The sequence below is a fragment of the Leguminivora glycinivorella genome, chromosome 2 (assembly GCF_023078275.1).
Source record: "Leguminivora glycinivorella isolate SPB_JAAS2020 chromosome 2, LegGlyc_1.1, whole genome shotgun sequence".
In the NCBI taxonomy this organism is placed as follows: Eukaryota; Metazoa; Arthropoda; class Insecta; order Lepidoptera; family Tortricidae; genus Leguminivora; species Leguminivora glycinivorella.
The window spans coordinates 22,246,104-22,266,658 of record NC_062972.1 but is presented as its reverse complement, the minus strand read 5'-3'; the positions used below and the strand labels follow the sequence as shown (position 1 = coordinate 22,266,658).

At 38.3% G+C, this 20,555-nt stretch overlaps 1 protein-coding gene across 1 annotated transcript in view; it reads left to right on the top strand.

The window, feature by feature from the left end:
• The first annotated feature begins 512 nt into the window (after positions 1 to 512).
• LOC125237348 (cubilin-like) overlaps positions 513 to 20,555 on the top strand; it is a 115,625-nt gene continuing 95,582 nt past the window's right edge. Inside the window, exon 1 of the mRNA XM_048144345.1 lies at positions 513 to 600. The gene's annotated coding sequence lies outside the window, so the exon portion shown is untranslated. The remainder of the gene's footprint in view (positions 601 to 20,555) is intronic.

The window sequence follows — 20,555 nt, the reverse complement described above, 5'->3', positions numbered from 1 at the left end:
GCAGGCACTTTTCGCTACATAATCCTTTTCCCCAACCATGTTATCGGCTACACTCGTAGCGCGTAGCGTGCACTGGCTACGGCGTAGCGCTACGAAATGAACAATTTATGTAGTGAAGTATATTTATAATATTTATATAATTAATTAAAACTCTGTTGTCTGTACTATTCATGTATTCTGTGCCCTGCATCTTAGGAAATAATTTTGCTTTAATTTAATGTGAATGCAAGGCAAGGAAACCGGGAAGTTTGGTAGTTAACTTATTTGTTATTCACTATATTTCCAAAAATGTAATTAAAAATATAAATTCAATTTGAAACATTTTGTTACAGCTTACATCCGCTTATCTGTGAGCCGGTAATATCTTAACGAAGTACAAGGAGATAAGTTCTCATGGGCACATTAAGGTTGTAGTGTGGCCACGGTAGAGCAAAACAAATGTTGGTAAGTGGGCGCAGGCGCGCGGCGAGCGCACGCACGCGCCCCGCACGCAACGTCAGTCGCGCGCCGCCCGTCGCTGCGCCCGGACCCGCTCGTGCCGCCGCCCCGCGCCACCGCCACGCGCCCAATGGCGCCCCGACAGGCACCTCGCTCACGCGGGTAAGTCCTTACGTAACCACCCACCACACTTTAAGTCACCAAAACCGCACGCGGGGCCCTGGTCCACGGCGCAGCATCCCGAGGGCGTGGTGAGCCTCCGACGCACGGCTGACAAGGATGCGGCCCACCCACTGTCAACAAACCCTTAGATTATATAAAACGCTGGGTCCCACGAGCGGCTAAACCGTGAAGTGCAGATGTCATCTCGAAGACGTGCCTATTGATTTCCGCGCGGCTCTGAGACCGCGCCTGGAGACAATTAGATGTGTTGTCGCAGTTTCCTTAGCATTCAGCTGCGGATGCTGCGCCGAGCGATCAGGCCTTTTATCACGCCGATATGTTTTAAACGCCAATTATTCTTACTGTCTTGTCTTGCTTTGGCTAATCTAGTTTAATTCTTCGAATAAACGTATGTGTGTGTTCAAAACTGAGGCTCTGTTAGATTACAATTCAACATTTGCGCCTAATGTACTTAACTAAAGTCGAGAGGAAATATAATATTTATTATTCATGATCTTGCTAGATGATGTAGAAAAATCAACAGTCTTTATACGAGTATAAGCTACTCCGCATCGTGCTACAAACTAGCAACAAACGTTGGCATCTCGACATTGATTAATATATCACATTTTTCCAGGAAACCGATTCCAATAATCCCGAGAAAGCTTATCTTATGGAAATAAGTGGGAGGCAGCATTTTTGATGTTTTATTTATGAAATAAGTTCTCCATAGAAAAGCGATTTGCGAGGAGTCACAGGGAGAGTTATCTTTGGCTATACTAAACAAGTAACATTTAGGCACTGGTCCCACCGCGAACTACGTCCGCGCCACGCTATGAGCTACCGGCTATAACATTTTGAAGGAAAGATAAGCACGCCCCGTGTAAATAAAAGAGACACGGCGATGTTTATAGTTACTCGCCCAGCGGTGAGCTATCAAAATCGCCGTGTCTCTTTTATTTGCACGGGGCTGCTTATCTTTAGTTCGTTTTATAGCTAACATTTACGCTAGCTTACTAAGAGCTCAGTCGGTAGAATTTGTGAACAATGTAAACAAACCAGTGCCTTTAATTTTCATTCTAACTCATCAGATACTGGCGTCATAGAAATTATAATCAAGATGGGTGTAAGAGTTGTGGTACACACAGTGGATATGTGATACAGAGTCACAATGGCCCATAAATAACAACATATCCATCTGTCTGTTTGTTTGTCCGTCTTTCACGGCAAAATGGAGCGACGAATTGACGTGATTTTTTAAGTGGAGATATTTGAAGGGATAGAGAGTGACATAGGCTATTTTTTGTCTCTTTCTAACTCGAGCGAAGCCGTGGGCAGTAAGTATTAAATAAAATAAAATGTATATAGGTAAACTACTGCTTTATCAGTTATTAACCAGTTTGACGCTGAAGTGAAAAAAACTTAGCTATATAATAGTCATTTCACGATAGTTATTTCACGATAGTCAAGTCATGATAGTCATAGGCGCCATACACGATATTGCCACTTAAGCCCTTCATAGCAATCTCCGCGTTTTACAAGATTTTCCGCATCCGGGATTTATAGAAAAATCGTTATCTCTCGGGAGTTATGAAATATCTAGTACCATATTTAACTTTATTTTTAACTTGCTTACGCCCACGGCTTCGCTCGCGTTAGAAAGAGACAAAAAGTAGCATATTTTACTCTCCATCCCTTCAACTATCTCCATCTAAAAAATCACGCCAATTCGTCGCTCCGTTTTGCCGTGAAAGACGGACAAACAAACAGACACACACACTTTCCCATTTATAAAATTAGTTTGGTTTGTTTTTAACCCCCGACGCAAAAACGACAGGGTGTTATAAGTTTGACGTGTCTGTCTGTGTGTGTGTCTGTCTGTCTGGTTGTCTGTCTGTCTGTGTGTGTGTCTGTCTTTGGCATCGTAGCTCCCGAACGGATGAACCGATTTCGATGTAGTTTTTTTTTTGTTTGAAAGCTGAGTTAGTCGGGAGTGTTCTTAGCAATGTTTTATGAAAATCGGTCCACTATGTCGCGGTCGGGGTTTTTTTCAAATTTTAATTTTTTTACATATTTTTTATATTGCAAGTGTGATGAAAAACATTGTGTATAACTCGGAGCGTAATAATATTGCAAACTCGAGTGTTTGTAAGGCGTTGCGGATTAACTTACTCTCGTTAGCAATATTCAACTTCCGCCCCACCTTGCACAATGTATTATTTGATACTACTTAGATATACATAGGCGAATGGAAATGTGACCGTAACCTTGTGACCACAGGATCATTGGAAGCTTCCGTCGTGATGAATGTATGCCTAACAGATGACTGGCCCTCTTTAATCAAAGAACGCACGTGACTCTATTGGCCATCGTGTAGCTCAATTGGATTATTGGGTCAAAGATACCAAACTCCAGACTCGTATTTTTATTTTAAAATTAGACATAAGTACTATTCTATCAAAATTGCTGTTGTTTAGCTTGATCTGACTTTACTTTTAAGTGTAGTTGGATAGCTTGCGAAAAAGTAGCTTGCGTAGGAAAAGCTCTTACGACTAAACAAAATTTCTTATATTTTTATGGTTCCGTACCAAAAAGGTACAAAAGGAACCCTTATAGTCCGTTTTCACATTATCCGATTCGATATCGGATGTCGGAAGGATTTCTATGGAAAAAATCCAAGATGTCCGATATTGGATCGGATAATGTGAAAACGCACTTATGTATGGTGCGACTCTGTCCTTCTGTCTGTCCGCCTGTCATAAATTACTAAATATCTCCAGAACTACTAATGCTATCAACTTGAAAGGCCAAAGTGAAAGGGGGGCAAACTGTAAATTTCAAGTTACTAGGTCAAGTGGAGTATCGTTAGAAAGAGCTCAAATTGAACGTAAATAAACTATTTTTAATTTTTTTTTTGTTTTGGAATTTTGAAGTAAAATATAAAAAAAATACCATTCCCCCCTTTATCTCCGAAGTTTAGCAACGAAAAATGATGAAAATTTTAGGAAACATTGGTTTTATGCTAAATATTACAGGAATAAAAAAATCGTGTTTGTATCTTGGAAACTTTTTTTTTTAATTCACAAAAATTTTTTAGATTTTTACTTTTAATTTAACCACCCTTGTGGATCTATATAACACTTTCAAATTAGTACAAGATGTTATATAAACCATCTTAATTCAAATAAAGTAATAACTGTAAAAATCGGATAACATTATAAAGAATTATCCCTGAAAAACCAACATACTATACAGGTCGCGCAAATTAGCGAATTCACCGAGAGATGGCGCTATACACAATAATTCTCATTAGTACCTTCTGTACTTCTAGCTTCTAGTTTTCTAGTCAAGGCATTAGAGTTATATAAGAAACATGAGATTATTTTAACTAGGTAGTTTGAAAGAAAGTTTGTACTTACGGAACCCTCGGTGGGCGAATCCGACACGCACTTGGCCGGTTTTTATAAATAAAAGAAATAGGTATGTATAATTGTATATACACATATGTACTTTCATCTAAATGTCTATTCAACTCATGAAGAGGGTAAAAAGTCCGATATAAATAATCTAAATCAGTTTCGAATTTTCTGTACAATACAATATGTTGTAGCACGAGAGAAAACAGGGGTGTACGTTTATTGGATTCCAAACATTCATTGCACAGTTTGCACAGTACATCCGAGTGTTCAGTTATTTAACACCACACCACCAATATGTTCTCAAATCTAAGAATTGGTTCTGAATTAAATACTTCGAATTGTTTGCTCCTTCGAGTAAAATTAAAATTATTGTGCTAAGTTTTAAAGATACGAGTAAATAAATCTGTCTGGATGTCTAGCAAAAACAGAGAAACGAAGTAAAATAATATATGTCTCTTTTACACCATGAAAGATGATAGAGAGAATAGTGTTTCGTTATGTACATACGATTTTTAACTTGGGTCCCCCTGACAATATATAGAGAGATGTAGATTTATGTAATCGAAAAGCTTTCCGAATTCTAAGTGCGAGCCTCCATGTTTAGACTTCAATGTCGCCTGTTTCTATCCGAATCGAGGACCGTTTAAATATACTAGTCTATCAGCAGACATAATAAAAAAACTATCTATAAAATACCGGCACTCATTTGCTCTGGCCGCTAGTTCTACGAGGATTAAAGTACTACGAGTAAAACCCCTATCGGCCTCGTACGGCATCGATAGTACCAATTGCACTTATTGGATTGTTTCTTTCTGAAGTCGATCGCCTGAACCGCAGCTTGCACTTTTGTATGGCAATTGTAATGAACTCACGCACCTCTGTGTCCCGTGTGTATCGGAGTAACGTATTACAAGTATATTGGAGTAGACAGTCGCATAAAAACACCGATCGGCAGTAGTGATGCTACACAAGTACACAGTAGTAATAGATATTTGTTCTATTTGCCAGTTTCTCAACTGAAGTGGAAGAAAGGATCCAATTTTAGTTTCTCCCAGTTCGTATACTGTACAGTGTTTAGTTACCAAAAAAACTTGCAATTCCAAATAAAACAATTTAATTATTTTTCCCAGAGATTTTAGATAACAATTGTCTGTTACATACGACAACTGTGAAACAGTCAGCGAAACCGTATTTTAATATTTATTAGAAGTTTCGTTCAATTGTGTACTTCTCAGTTTTCCAATTTAACATTCGCTTGGCATCCACTATAGTCATGCGAGGTACGGCAGTAATTTAAAGGCCTGTGTAGTTTTCAAAGTGGGACAGAGCAGAAGCCTACGCGGCAGTGCGAAAGCGATCGACTTGCATGATGCAGGAGAATTTTGAATGCTTATCGTATCTAGTGCGTGCCAATGGAATATTCAGGAAAACCAATCAATGAGCGCGCTTTCCTACCACTACTAGTTCTAAATCTCGAGGTCGCAGTCACACTGGTCAAAGAGGGTGTTGAAGTAGCTTGCGTTTTGCTAGCGCTGGGAATGTTTCCAAGTCTTATCGAGGAATGCGTGGCTGCCGCGGCATGCACAATGCGGGCACGAGGGGCTAGACGGAGAATGTGTGCTATCTAAAGTGTACCAAACTAGCTCCTGTTCGCAGATACCGCTGGATCCGCGGTGAATAGCTATACACTTGTATCGTCAACAATAAGATGATGCCCACTACTTACTTACTAGTAAACAACGCCCAGCTTACTTAGTAGCTGACGTGCCCAAAATGTGCTCGAAAATTTAGCCATAATATCGGGTACGCGAGCCACGTAAAGGCACACCAGAGAGTGGAACAGCTACACTCTGTTTCTTGAAATTGTTTGTTCCAGAACACGCAGACGCTGTGGCCGAAATCGGCCATGACAGCATCATCATCATCATCATCACTAGTAAACAACAATATAGTTAGAGTAGGTAATGGTTACTAGATCAAAATTGATCAAATCTAAATTGAATTCTTTAAACCTTATTTAAACTTAATCGGACGTTGCGAAGACAGCGTTGTCCTCATCTCAGAGGTACGGTTAAAGTTGACACACAGATTTTGGGCTTGGTCTTGTTTCCACCTCCTTACCACCACCACCTTATTGCGCCCTCTATTTTTGATTTGACACATTTGTTTTATTATGGGAATAACTATTTATTATGTTGAAGGGATATGCGTCTGACAATCCATGCAATATTTTGGTTTATGTAACGCAAAACACATGGCAAAGAAGAACGTCATTTAGGTACAGTATAATACCTTTCCTTTAAGCAAAATTGTATGATTTGAAGTAATATTTAATGAAATAAATGAAGTCATTTCAAAGGCATCACGTGAAATCTAAGTGCTTACCTTGCCATGTTACACATTTTTGCCAGGATCGAGTGTATCGGTGCTTTTTACGAGGCTCCGTATCTTGGCTCGTAAACTTGTCACGCGCCGTCTTGAAACGCTGCTGTAAAAATGATATCAACCTACCGAAATACAACAAATTGTGCTTAAGGCATGTCGTTTGGAGATCTTCAATGTGAAAGTAAATAAAAATAGGTACAGTGAAACCTGGTTAAGTGGGACCTGGATAAGTGAGAAACCTCTTTAGTTGGGACCCAAGGTGTGGTCCCGACACTTTCGCACCGATTTACCTCTATTAGTGAGGCAAAACAGACCTCTATAAGTGAGATTAGCCTTTTCGATTTTATAGTCACATTTCCCTCTATTAGTGAGACAGAGTGTGTATTTTACCTCTGTTACTGAGACTATATTTGAAATGTATATGAACTTAATTGTTTGTTAAGAATTTTATAAAAAATTACCTCTGTATCTGAGACACAGTCAATCTATGACCTCTGTAACTTGGACTTCATTGAAAATCTACTTCCATATTTTTAATAATTCTTAGCCTATCTTTAAATTACGCGATTGATCCTTTTTGTGTTCAGATGAGTTTAAGGGTTTTCGTGGTTATTTTAAGTAATTAAAACTAAAATCTCGATAATTTACATAAAAATATTAAAAAAAATACTTTCATAATATACCTATAAAAGTTTTAAGACACAATGACGTTAGTCTTATATTTTATATAAATACAAGGCTTATTTACCTTTTCTTTTAAGTAGTATGCAATTAATAATAACTATATGCAAAACACCTTATTTATCACCTCTATAACTGGCATACCCTCTATTCTGGCCTCTATTAGTGATACCCTCTGTAAATGAGACAAACATTTTATTATGCCTGTCTAACTGAGACCCTGAATAAGTGGAATACCTCTTTAAGTGAGATAAATTTTGTCGTCCCTTGAAGTCTCACTTATCCAGGTTTCACTGTATATACATATGTCTTCCCTGCATGCATTCCTTTGCTATGGGCTACAATGCAAGCAATGTAGTCAAGCTTAATACTCCGCTACAATCTCGTGGTCAGTGTAGGTTATCCGTCCCTTTCTAATTATCAATAGTAGATGGGAAAAAGCTGCATCTTAAAACCGAATTCCTTATTAAATTGTTGTTTGATCTTGTTCCTGTAATACCTACACTATTTACTATGCAACCGAAAAGCCGCAGTTCAGTTCGCGACTTATTATTATGTTGCGTTATTACTTTACTTTCATCTGACAAAGGAAAGATGAAGAGCACAATCCAATAAACAAACCACAAATGAAATGTCAGATTCATTAGTAGATTATTTAATAGCAAAGTAAAAACAAGTAACTTACGTTCTTTGTTCTCTGCACAAGAGTCTCATTCATAATATACATTTATGCAATCGTTTTTGGCACCGTCGCTTGCCAACTGCCAATTAGGACTGGCTAGTTGAAAGTTTTGGAGTAATCTTCTTGAAACTTGTTGAAAATAGAAAGTCTGAACAATTTATTTATTTATTTTATTTAAGTAATTTCAAATATGTTACACAGTATGTCAGTAACAACCAAAGCACTGAGTAACTAAAAATACATAAAAGCATAAAAAATAAACACATCACAAAATTATAGTATATTGTGCAACAAGGGGAGGAAGTTGAATATTACTAACGAGAGTAAGTTAAATCGCGATGGCTTGCCGGAGCGATTTAAAGACTCGAGTTAGTAATATTCATACTCCCCGAGTTACACACAATGTTTTTCATCACACTCACAATGTAAAAAATATGTAAATAGATGTAAAAAAATTTAAGTACGGTACAAGAAATTTCATTATTCCCTTGGGAGAACGGTTTTTCTATAACTTACGCTCCGCCTTCGTGCAACAGCGCATTTAATGTGCAGGTGTGATGAAAACTATATTTAGGTGACAAGGTAACGTCGAGGCTTCGTTGCGTCGTCTGTTCGGGCGTAGAATTCGGCAGGGTGCCCCGGAACCGTCGAAAGCCCCTTCGGCCAGAAGTCTGCACTCGCGATGGTGTCCTGCAGCGGCCGCGGCACGCGCTCAGCAAAAGAGCTGAAGTACACATAGCGGCGCGACTGCAGCTGCTGCACCCTCAGCGTAAATTCAGACAATATCACAGAATAAATTATACATTGCAATTAACTGACAGAAGGTTCCTAGTGTTCACATTAAATCATGTCATTCACTCAATCAATTTATCAAATGTAACCTTTAATGGCAATACTGTACAATCGAGGATTGAAGCCACGTGTCCTAGTGAATGAAAGGATCTGCATTGTTCGCGTTTTGTTATCGGTCGGCACCCGCGCTCCGCAGTCGCGTCTGTTTGTCAGTGCTTGCCCTAATAGGAATAGTAGGAATCAAGTTGCTGCACTTTACTGGATAAGTAGTCAGTTCGCGATTGCGTGTAGCTCGCACACGCCATCCTACCGACTGCGCCATGTAAAATATGTATTGAGACAGAGGAGTAAATAACACACGTAAGCTGGTTCTAAGACTGAATCTTTATTCGTCTACCCACACATTTAAGAAAGTATACAATATATAGTCAGCAGTAACTATTTTGTGACAGCCAAAAGATTTTGAGGATTTTTGTGTAATTGTACCTAATTATGGATCGCATACTAGTCTGAAATAAAGCGTTTTTTTAAACGCCAGATATTGTAACATGCCTTTGTTATCATAATGATGAAGAAGTATTCCCGTGTAATTGGCACTTTCGCTGATACAACTCATTCGACGCTGACTAACAATAAACACCAATATTCTATCTCGACTTTAGTTAAATATATCTATGTATCTCTACTTACGGCAAATTTTTAAATTTTTATGCTTAAAGCACGATGAAAAAAAAATCTAGTTCACGATGATTGTGTGGCCAATGTCCTTATAACTTGTTAAATAGCCTGAGAAACTGCGGCTGCCCAGCGCGAAACTGTCCGCAAATACCACGGAGACAGGAAATTAAACAAACTTCTTAAAGATGAACTAGTTTTTTTTTATAGTTCAGGTTTTACTTTCGAGGTTCAAAGAGACGATAAAGAGAACAGTTTACTTTAAATATAATTTTTAAGGAAAAAAAACCGCCGCCTTTGGGGTTCTGGTGAAAGCTACTTGCGAATGTTGGATTATGTAGAAATGTGTAGGTATTTTTAAAACTGCTTTTAATACTTTAATTATTTGATGGCAACACAAATTAATATACGTATACCGTTAAGGTTTGAGGAGTTTCCTCAACAATTCCTCAGTAATCCGATTACAAGACATCGAAGCTTGACAAAATTTGACTTGAAAACTCAATATTCTTAACAAACATAATTAAATAAATGTCACTGTTCTGAATTTCAATACATGCTATTCTTATAAAAATACCAAAGTCACTATAAATGTGCCGTTCAGATTTAAGGAATTCCGATCTGATCTTTATCAGCAGTTCCACTGCACCAAATGTCACTGTTCTGGATTTAAGTGCATGCTGTTCTTACAAAAATACCAAAGTAACTATAAGTGTGCCGTTCAGATTTGAGGAGTTCAGTTCTGACCATCATCGGCAGTTCCACTGCACCAAATGTCACTGTTCTGGACGTAAGCGCATGCTGTTCTTATGAAAATACCAAAGTCACTATAAGTGTGCCGTTCAGATTTGAGGAGTTCGGTTCTGACCATCATCAGCTGTTCCACTGCACCAAATGTCACTGTTCTGGACGTAAGTGCATGCTGTTCTTATCAAAATACCAAAGTCTTATCTTATCTTATTTTAAATCTGCGGGGGCCCTTACGGATACACTTCGACCCATCGGGATCTTTTGTGCAATTACCCCCTACGATCCTAAGATCCTTCAGCTATTCAGGAGCTTCTCGACCATCTCCACGTATCGGATGATGAGGCTCATGGGTACCTTTCTGAAGTCCTTCGGTGCCAGGTAGCCTGCTCCAAAGTTCTTCATTCTTTGTCTGGCGAGGGCGTGACATTCACACATTAAATGTCTGACGGTCTCTTCCTCTTCGCCACACATGCGACAATCAGTGTTGTCGGCGTGTCCCATCTTGGCCAAAATTCCTTTGACCCCGTAATGGCCTGTGAACACCCCCGTTATAATTTGGAGTTGTCTTTTGCCTAGCTTCCCTAGCTTTTTGCTCCATCCAGAGTCTACCCTCTCCATAAAGAGCTTTGAATGCTTCAGACCAACCAGGGCATCCCACTCTTTTTGGTGACTAGCCTTTGTTTGATCTTTCATAGCCGTTCTAATGGTTCCTTGTGAAAGGCCCACATAAGGTTCCGGACCTATGAAGTTGTCTTCAGATCCGGCCTTGGCAAGTTCATCAGCGTTTTCATTGCCAATGAAGCCTTCGTGCCCCGGTATCCATACCAGTTGCACCTTGTTTTGCCTTCCAAGCTTGTTAAGAGCTTGGATGCCGTTTAATACCAGTCTAGAGATAACTCTGGGCGATGTGAAGGCTTTGAGTGCCGCTTGACTGTCGCTGAGTATATAGATAGTCTTACCTTGGGTTTGTCTAACTATATTCTCATGTACACAGGTAATTATTGCATATGTCTCGGCTTGGAAGACCGTGGCATAATTGCCCATGCTGATACTACCACTGTAATCATTTGCATAAATGCCTGCGCCCGTACCAGATGCCACCTTGGACCCGAAAATACCAAAGTCACTACAAGCGTGCCGTCCAGATTTGAGGAGTTCCGTTCTGACCATCATCAGCAGTTCCACTGCACCAAATGTCACTGTTCTAGACGTAAGTGCATGCTGTTCTTATAAAAATACCAAAGTCACTATAAGTGTGCCGTTCAGATTTGAGGAGTTCGGTTCTGACCATCATCAGCAGTTCCACTGCACCAAATGTCACTGTTCTGGACGTAAGTGCATGCTGTTCTTATAAAAATACCAAAGTCACTATAAGTGTGCCGTTCAGATTTGAGGAGTTCCATTCTGACCATCATCAGGAGTTCCACTGCACCAAATGTCACTGTTCCGTACGTAAATGCATGCTGTTCCTTTAAAAACACAAAAATCACCATATACGTATGCCTTTCAGATTTGAGGAGTTCCCTCGATTTCTCCAGGATCCCATCATCAGAACTGGGTTCTGAGAAAAATGGGACCAATCCGGATGCATATACATTCAAAAAAAAAAAAAATTCAAAATCGGGCCAGTAACGACGGAGATATCGTGGAACAAGGTTAAAATCTGGGGACCATTTTTCAAAACTGAAAGTTACAAGTTACAAGCGGAAGTCTCTTTCCAACTTGTCATATTAGACATTGACAACCACTTGTAAATTGTAACTTGTGAAATGGGCCCCTGGGCTAATATTTCAATATCTCAATATTTCAAGTCTAGGGCTCTAATATTTCAAGTGAATACTTATTATACCACAACGGCAACTTTTTTTACTGACACAGTAGTTGTGATCTGAGTAGGTATATCAATTAGAAGTCATGTCACGTCATGTTTCGCTACGATCATGGGCATGAGCGTACCGTGGTGGCTATGAGAACTCGCAAGTCTCGTTACACACAAAAGTGAGAAATTCCATAACTCACTTTCATTAAAGTTGATTTTATAGGTAATATTTAATTAAATCCATCTCCTGCGCCGCTCCGCTTGAACGCTTTCCAATTTCTCAGGCGTACTCGGAAAGTTCCTGGATTGAATTTATGCTCTTTCAAACTGGAATGGAACTGGGGTGTTTCGTTGAAGTTTATTACGGACGTTGTGCGTACAATGCATGGGTAATATGGGTATACCAAATACTTAATAAAATAATAAAATAAAATAAAATAAAATAAAAAGCCTTTTATTTCATGCAAGTTCGTTACAATTTTTGTTAAACATAAGAGAAGAAAAACCGGCCAAGAGCGTGTCGGGCCACGCTCAGTGTAGGGTTCCGTAGTTTTCCGTATTTTTCTCAAAAACTACTGAACCTATCAAGTTCAAAACAATTTTCCTAGAAAGTTTTTATAAAGTTCTACTATTGTGATTTTTTTCACATTTTTTGAACTTAGGGTTCAAAAGTTAGAGGGGGGGGGGGGGGACGCACTTTTTTTTTCCTTTAGGAGCGATTATTTCCAAAACTATTAATATTATCAAAAAACGATCTTAGTAAACCCTTCCTCATTTTTAAATACCTATCCAACAATATATCACAAGTTGGAGTTAGAATGAAAAAAAAATATCAGCCCCCACTTTACATGTAGGGGGGGTACCCTAATAAAACATTTTTTTCCATTTTTTATTTTTGCACTTTGTTGGCGTGATTGATATACATATTGGTACCAAATTTCAGCTTTCTAGTGCCTACGGTTACTGAGATTATCCGCGGACGGAAGGACGGACGGACGGACGGACGGACGGACAGACAGACATGGCGAAACTATAAGGGTTCCTAGTTGACTACGGAACCCTAAAAAAATATATATATATATATATGCTAAATGTTGTCGTGTTGTGTATCTTAGCTATGTAGATATCTTTGATATGCACGAACCCCTCCTCAGGTGAAGGTGAAGGCCTGCTCTAAAGAGCTCCATTTGTCTCTATCCTGCGCTATGTGTCACCAGCAGGGCCCAGCGATTTGTCTTATCTCGTCTTCCCATCTCGTGTGCGGTCTTGCTTTACGACCACAGAGAACCTCCTATAGAGTGCCAATATTGTAAATTTTGTGCGTGCTACAAATCACCAGTGCTTGGGGCGCGAGGAGCGGGAGGGGAATGTGTTTAGCGCGCTGCGATTGGTCGTTTCAAGGACGGCAGGCAGTCGCGCCAGATGAAAAGGGACAGAAGTATGACTGTCCCTCTACTGTCGCGTAAGTGGCCAGTGTAAGTTGACCTATGCCGGCTCTGAATAAATTATAAATATGACTTATTTGTGGAATGTAATACCGTCCGTTTTTAAATTTGAACTTCTTGTTACCTTTCCACACCATTTCACACTACAGGTGGACATATTTAAGGCATCAAAATACCCTTTTTCAATTTTTTTATTGCGAAAAACACGAGCTGCTTTCGGGTCGGTTACTTGGTCGTTACTGATCATTGAGTAATTATTACTTCGTATAGAGGAGCTATAGCAAACAACGAACGTGTCACAGCCTGTAAGCTGAAGGCGGGGCGAGGAGGCGGGGTGTGAACCAATGGCCTGCTTCCGTAACGTCGCAAGCGCTACGATTTTACTCGGCGCTTACGACGTTTCGGTCGCGATGATGAGCCCTGCATAGAGTGCATAGATTAGGTCGTAGTATAGAAGTGACATGGGTTTACATGGGCATTTTTTTAATTTATGACTCTCAATTAGCGTGAGTTGTTAACAAAAAACATAAATCGCTGTTAGTTTTGTAACGACAATCAAGCTTGAAATCTGTATTTAAAACTAAACTTTTTTCACGTTCTGAATTTAGATTATAGCTTAGTATAATTTACATAATTAAAACAAAAACGATGTTTTTATTGAAATTCCATGCTTAATTATCGTTGCAAAACTAACAGCGATTTAACTTTTTCTTAACAACTCAATCCCAATTTTTTTAAATGCCCACATAGAAAGCTGCATACGGACTGAGCATACATGTGTACACGTAGCCGCAACTGGATATTAGTTATTTATGTGACTGTTGCATAATGGTAGGCATTAAAACATGAGTGTTGTTTTTGTTGTGTTAATAAGATAACATGAATGTTTTAATGCCTAATTATGTATAGTCGCATACATAACTTTATCTACATCCATGTATGTATGGGCGCGGGTTTATCGTCCCATACACAATTTGAATTTCGCGCGTTTTTATACTCTCATAATTTGCTTGACCGTCTACCTACCCAAATTCATTCAGATAGGTTAGGTACTGCACTTACATTTACATACTCACATGAAATTCGACACGCGTATTGAGAATCTGTTATAGATCGACATGTCGGAAAACTGTGCAATTCTGACAATAATAATTAAATAACCTTTTTTGCGTCGATACATATATATAATTTAATGTATGATAGGAAACTTGAACTAACTTGCGATATTGTCACGTCTGCTTTTGTTGCATTTTTTACTCTTTGGTTTCAACGAAACATGGCCGCCGCAACATGGCACTTCGGCATGAGTTTATATTGATACATTTTTTAAAAAGTAAGCGTGTTTAAACAAAAATGCAGTAAACCTACGTATGAAAAGTCACTCCTTGGCTTTAGTTAGATTTTCCTGAGCAGTTTGTACAGTACCTCACTACACATGACGGCATTATTTAGACGAAATATTTTTCATTGCGATACGTCAATCTACCACAGCCGTTCGGCACAGACTAAGCGCGGTTGTGCCGATCGGCTCTAAGTGTTGTTACACAAAATCAAGTTGAGGTGCCCTCTCTAGTTAACATAATTACTCAAAGTTACTGATCGGGCACGGCGAGCGCCCGCGCTTATATCATGGCAAATACAAGTAAGGCTGGTGACCGCGAGTCGTCTTGTAATGGATGTCTATAGGGGTTGGTCTGTGTTTACGACGTTTGCCTTGTGGGCCCTTCCATTTCGTTACCCTGCTAGTCCATCTCTCGTCCTTTAGCCTCGCTACGTGTCCTGCCCGCTTCCATTTCTGTGTTTTTGCATATAATAAAGCATCTTTGGCTTTGGTGATTTCTCGGATTTTTGTGTGACGAATTTTGTTTATTTTTTTAATATTAAGCATGCTTCTTTCTAGTCCTCGTTGGCAGGTGATTATTTTATTTTTAACTCTAGATGTATACTTCCACGTTTGACATGCGTAGGTTAGGCAAGGTAGGAGGCATGAAGACATAACTTTTGTTTTGATATGTACTGGCATGTTGCTTTTAAATATTTCGCTTAGAGACCAGTATTTATTCCAAGTATTTTGCGCTCTTTGCTCTACCTCTAGGTCGTTGTTATTTCTGTCGAATCCGATTTGTTTTCCGAGGTAAATGTATTTATCTGTATATTCCAAAATTTTATTGTCTACTGATATTTCTCTTTTTATGCTGTTTGTCATGACCATTGTTTTCGATAGATTCATTTCGAGACCTACTTGTTTGCTAGCTGCATTTATGTTTACTTTGAGATGGGTTTTTTTAACCGCCGCACCCAAATCTCAAGGAAGGTGGTTTTCAATTCGTTTTTTTTTATGTTTGTTCCATGATACCTCCGTCGTTACTCTGGACCGATTTTGAAAATTTTTTTTGATCGAATGTATATGCACACAGATTGGTCCCATTTTTATCAGAACCCAGTTCTGATGATGGGATCCTGGAGAAATCGAGGGAACTCCTCAAATCTGAAAGGCATACATATGGTGATTTTTGTGTTTTTATAAGAACAGCATGCATTTACGTACGGAACAGTGACATTTGGTGCAGTGGAACTTTTGATGATGGTCAGAACAGAACTCCTCAAATCTGAACAGCACACTTATAGTGACTTTGGTATTTTTATAAGAACAGCATGCACTTACGTCCCGTCCAGATCAGTGACATTTGGTGCAGTGGCACACTTATAGTGACTTTCGTATTTTTATAATAACAGCATGCATTTAAGTTCAGAATAGTGACATTTATTTGTTAGGAGATTTGTTCTCTTTGTTATGCTTACATATTGAGTTTTCAAGTCAAATTCTAAAAGCTCGATTTCTTATATGTAATCGGATATCGGATTCATGAGGAATAGAGGAAACTCCTCAAACCTTAACGGTTTACGTATATTCAGTAAATTTGTGTTTCCATCAAATAATCAAAGATTCATATTAAAAGTAGTTTTAAAAATTACCTACACATTTCTACATAATCCAACATTCGCAAGTACCTTTCACCAGAACCATAAAAGCGGCGGTTTTTTTTCGGCGCCAGGAATAAACTAATAATGTAACCTTTATAGGTATAATCATTATTAAAGTACTAAGAAGTGCGTTTCAAATAATACATTTTTACTTAGTTTTTTTGTCGTTTTCTAGTTTCGGTAAAAAACGAATTACAAGGCATACATAATCGATTATTTCGTAATAAATATAAATACCTATACAAAGGAAAAAATGCCCAAAGCCTTCTGAGTCCAGCTTGCTGCGGACTCTTAAGTGGCAATTAAAATAGGTAGGCAGAGGCACGTTGTGTTTGTGATGACGAGACTTTTGTGATTTGTTTCCTTTTATTTGTCAGTTTTTTAAATGATACGTGACGTGATGACGGAAATATTTGCGAAAATGGGTCGCTTGTAAAATGACCCTAAAAGTAGGGGCTGGAAGTGAACGAACTTGCGGGTGTCGCGGTCCATTTTATGAATATTAGAGCACGCTGCGGATCGCCGGTGAATATTTCACCCTCGCCGCCTGCAGCGCAGGATAGATAATAGCCTACTTACTTCCAGAAGGTTTACTCTAACAAATCGCATGGCTGACCGAAACGCAGCGCAACGCGCAAATCAAATGATCTGGCCTTAGCCTTTCGGGTTCTTCTTACTTCGTGCCTCCCAACAATAAAGGTTTCTGAGGACTGTCGCGTGTAGGTACACTTATTAGCTATGCTTTGGAAACCATTTATTTGAGTTAGCTTTACGTGGGATTTCTTAACGTTTCATGGTCCGTTATATCGCATTTTAATATGTACCCGTGTGAAGTGTTTACCCTATCACTCTTACATATTAACATTATTAACTAGCGTACCTAATGGAAACATTCGTGTTTCGTTCTCTTCGCAGCATAAACGATTGGCATCTTGGCTTGGCTACAACTTTTTAAGAAATAGTTCTTGTGTAAATATTTACTATTTATAACATTTCACTAACTGTAAAGTTAAATAAGTAGTTGTTCTCTTAAAACAGTATTTACTTTTGGTCAAAAAAATTACCAATTCACAGATTGGAATTTCCAATAAAATAAACTTCTATAGTCCGTTAGAGTTATATTGACCGGGATATAGACCGTGATTACCTTTTTGATTTAAAACTGCTACAATCCGTTCCTCTACTTAATACAAAGTAAACTGGCAGCATCACATCTCGCGGTGCCGCAGATAGTATCAGAAGAATGTCCTTGAGCCGCGGTCATGTCGTAATGCAAACTCGATAAGGGCGTCTTTGAGCCTGGTCGGATGACCCAATTCTGGAGGTCGCTTCCACTTTCCTTGTCGGGTTGGTTCAATCTAATTTGACTCGTAATAAAATAATAATGTACACGAACAGCGTTAACGTTAACTTGTATTTTTGCAATAAAGTCCACTAATGGTCAGTTAATCATTGGCATACGTATTTTTATTTAAGATACAGGCGGGACAAATCCCGACTGGGGGGCAATTATAACTGATCCATTTATTCCATTATTACACTATTAAGTTGAGTTCCACCTGTATCAACTGAACACGCCTACCAATACATATAACCGGTGGATACTATTAAATAATGCAAACATTGTAAAACATGGAAAAAAAATAATAATGGCGTTGATCGCTTCAATAAGGATGCGTTCGAATTGCGATGGGGCTGTGTCGTGCGGCTGCGTTCGTGGTCTCACAAATGGTCTCGTCGGAAGATCAGCGCTGACCTCCGGGTCAGCATTATGCTGAGACGGGACCTTTTCGTGATAAACTTATCAATCCCTTGTACGTTTGTAGTTTTAGTAATACTGTTTTTTTGCATATTGTGTAGTTTTAAGTTTATTACGAATAAATCTTTTGATTGATTGATTGATTGAATAAGTTGCATTTGACCCCGAGTCGAAATTGCCATATTTTTATTTACGTATTTTTTATTTACATATTTTTATTTAGATACTTAACCTTTTTTTGTTGGTATGAAAAGTCAAGAGAGATTTGACATAAACTCTGATTAAGATTTAATAGTTACGTACGGTTTCAGTCTTAATTTTATGCAACTTTGAAGATGGTTTACAAGGACTAAGCTTGTAACTAATATTATCATCGTTCACGCTCCGTTGCGTATTGTTGTTATCTCTCTCTATCACTCTTATGTATTGGTACAAAGTGCGACACAGACAGTTGTGTCGTTCACCACAGAGTGTGGTCGAATGTACTCTTAGGCTATGGGCCCTAATGTATGAAAATTGATGTGAAAGTATTATATGCTCCATTCAATCGTAAACGTCTAGTCAAAATCTTCAACATCATGACAAATTGTTTAATTTAACGATCGTCGCGGTAAGTATTAAGACGACTATCAAGATCGTATTAAAACCAGTATAACATCATAACAAATTGCAAAATCGGAAAAGGCGTCACGGTGATATTAAAACTAGTTTAACGTCAAAACAAGTTGTTTCGATTTTTTTCGTTTCGAAACGATCGTTAAAGTTCGCGTCAAAACCAATTCAGAATCATAACAAATTGGTCCATCTGAATCAGACTCCTTGACAGTTTACGAAAAATTAGATTTATTTGAGAATGAGTAGGTCCTGAATGGACTTGGGGACAAAATTAAAAAGGGACTTCCTTAAGTTGGCGGCGAGCTTAATTTCAAAGACAATAGACATCTCGGTCTGCGTGTAATGAGTTAATTAGCGCCATTGTGCAGCGAGATTGGCGAGGGGCCGTAATTGCGCGCCATCGTCGGCTGCAGTGTACTGTGGAGGGTGTGGAGTGGACACAAACTATTAGACATGCTGTGAGGTATAAGTAAAAAAGAAAAAATTACGTTTAAAGTAGAATGTTATTTTAGTGGTTTGAACACAAGTGGTACCTGACAATATTACTTTAAAGAAACTTATAAAAAGTAAAATAAAATATTTATTAAAAATAAGAATAAGATATTTATTTACCAACACAGCACGAAATGGAAATGTATAAAAACTTAGTAAGTAAAATTACAGATGTGTGCGCAGTAAAATGGATGAGACGCAGCGAGACCGCTGATTTTCAGTCCCCAACCAATAAACTTAAATCTAATACTTAACTAAATAACTAGCTTACTAGCTAACCCGGCGAATAGATCGCTGCCAAGGCGATGTAAGTACAATTATATTAATGAAGTAGGTAATAATTAATAAAGGGTACCTCGAAATTTTAATTTTCAAAATGTTATATTTTTTTCCAATTCGGTAAAACTGAAATAGAGTTATGTATTTATTATTGTAGTAGGTAGTAAGTAATAGGTAGTTTTTAAAGGCCAAGTTAGATTTCTTTCTATTAATCTGATAGAGACTGGCAACATACAGTAAATCATTCGCGCTCCAATGGATCCGAATTCCGAACAGTTTCTGTATTGCGCCAAATATAGCCGATGTCTGTTTGAGCGACCTAATTTTCGCCGATTTGTTTGTATAAGCTTTTATGCCTTATTTCAATTTATTGGACCGTGTCGGAGCTTTAATTTTATATGAAGGCGGGATCGAGTTTCGCAGGTTTTTTTCCAATATTTATCGCGTTTTCATGCTAATTTATTTCTACTCTTATCGCGGCGATGTCTTCGCTTTTCAATTTTTTATAAAAGCCTTCTGCCGACGCGGCCCTTTTGAAATCAACTTTCCGCAGAATAAATCATTGTTTGAGCTTTGCTGTGCGCGTCAATTCAATGGTTGATTTTTATTCTAGTGCTGATAGTGGTTGTAATGATTGTATTGGAAAAATGAGCCAATTTGGACTCCCAAAGTAAGTAGGTAGTAAAGTAAGGTATAAACTAAAAAATCTGTCATGAGTGTTATATTGTTTTTGAATCAGATTACGTCTGAGCTGGAAGGAGTTTTGTAAGCTCGTATATTTGAAACTCGTATCGTAACAAAAGTCGAAACTTGAATTACTTGTTTATTCTTGGATAGCAGTGGTAGAAAGAGTAAATTGTTGTTGATTCACTATTTAAAGTTTTATTTTAATTTTTACAACTTAGGTATATGTTTCACGATCGAACCCAAAACATCAAAGTAAGAAACATGTCACTCAAACATTTAAATAAACCGCGATTATAGACAATGTGGCAGCCAGCATCTACCAACATGCTTCTCCATCAAACTACGAAATAAATATATTACAGCCATTACTTAGGGTTTCATTATCTCTTAAATAAGCTCATAAAAATAACATCTATTTTTAGACGATAGAATCCTAAGGCTTATTGCGATTAAATATTGAATTTTTCATTGTTGAAAAAGATTATGGCAG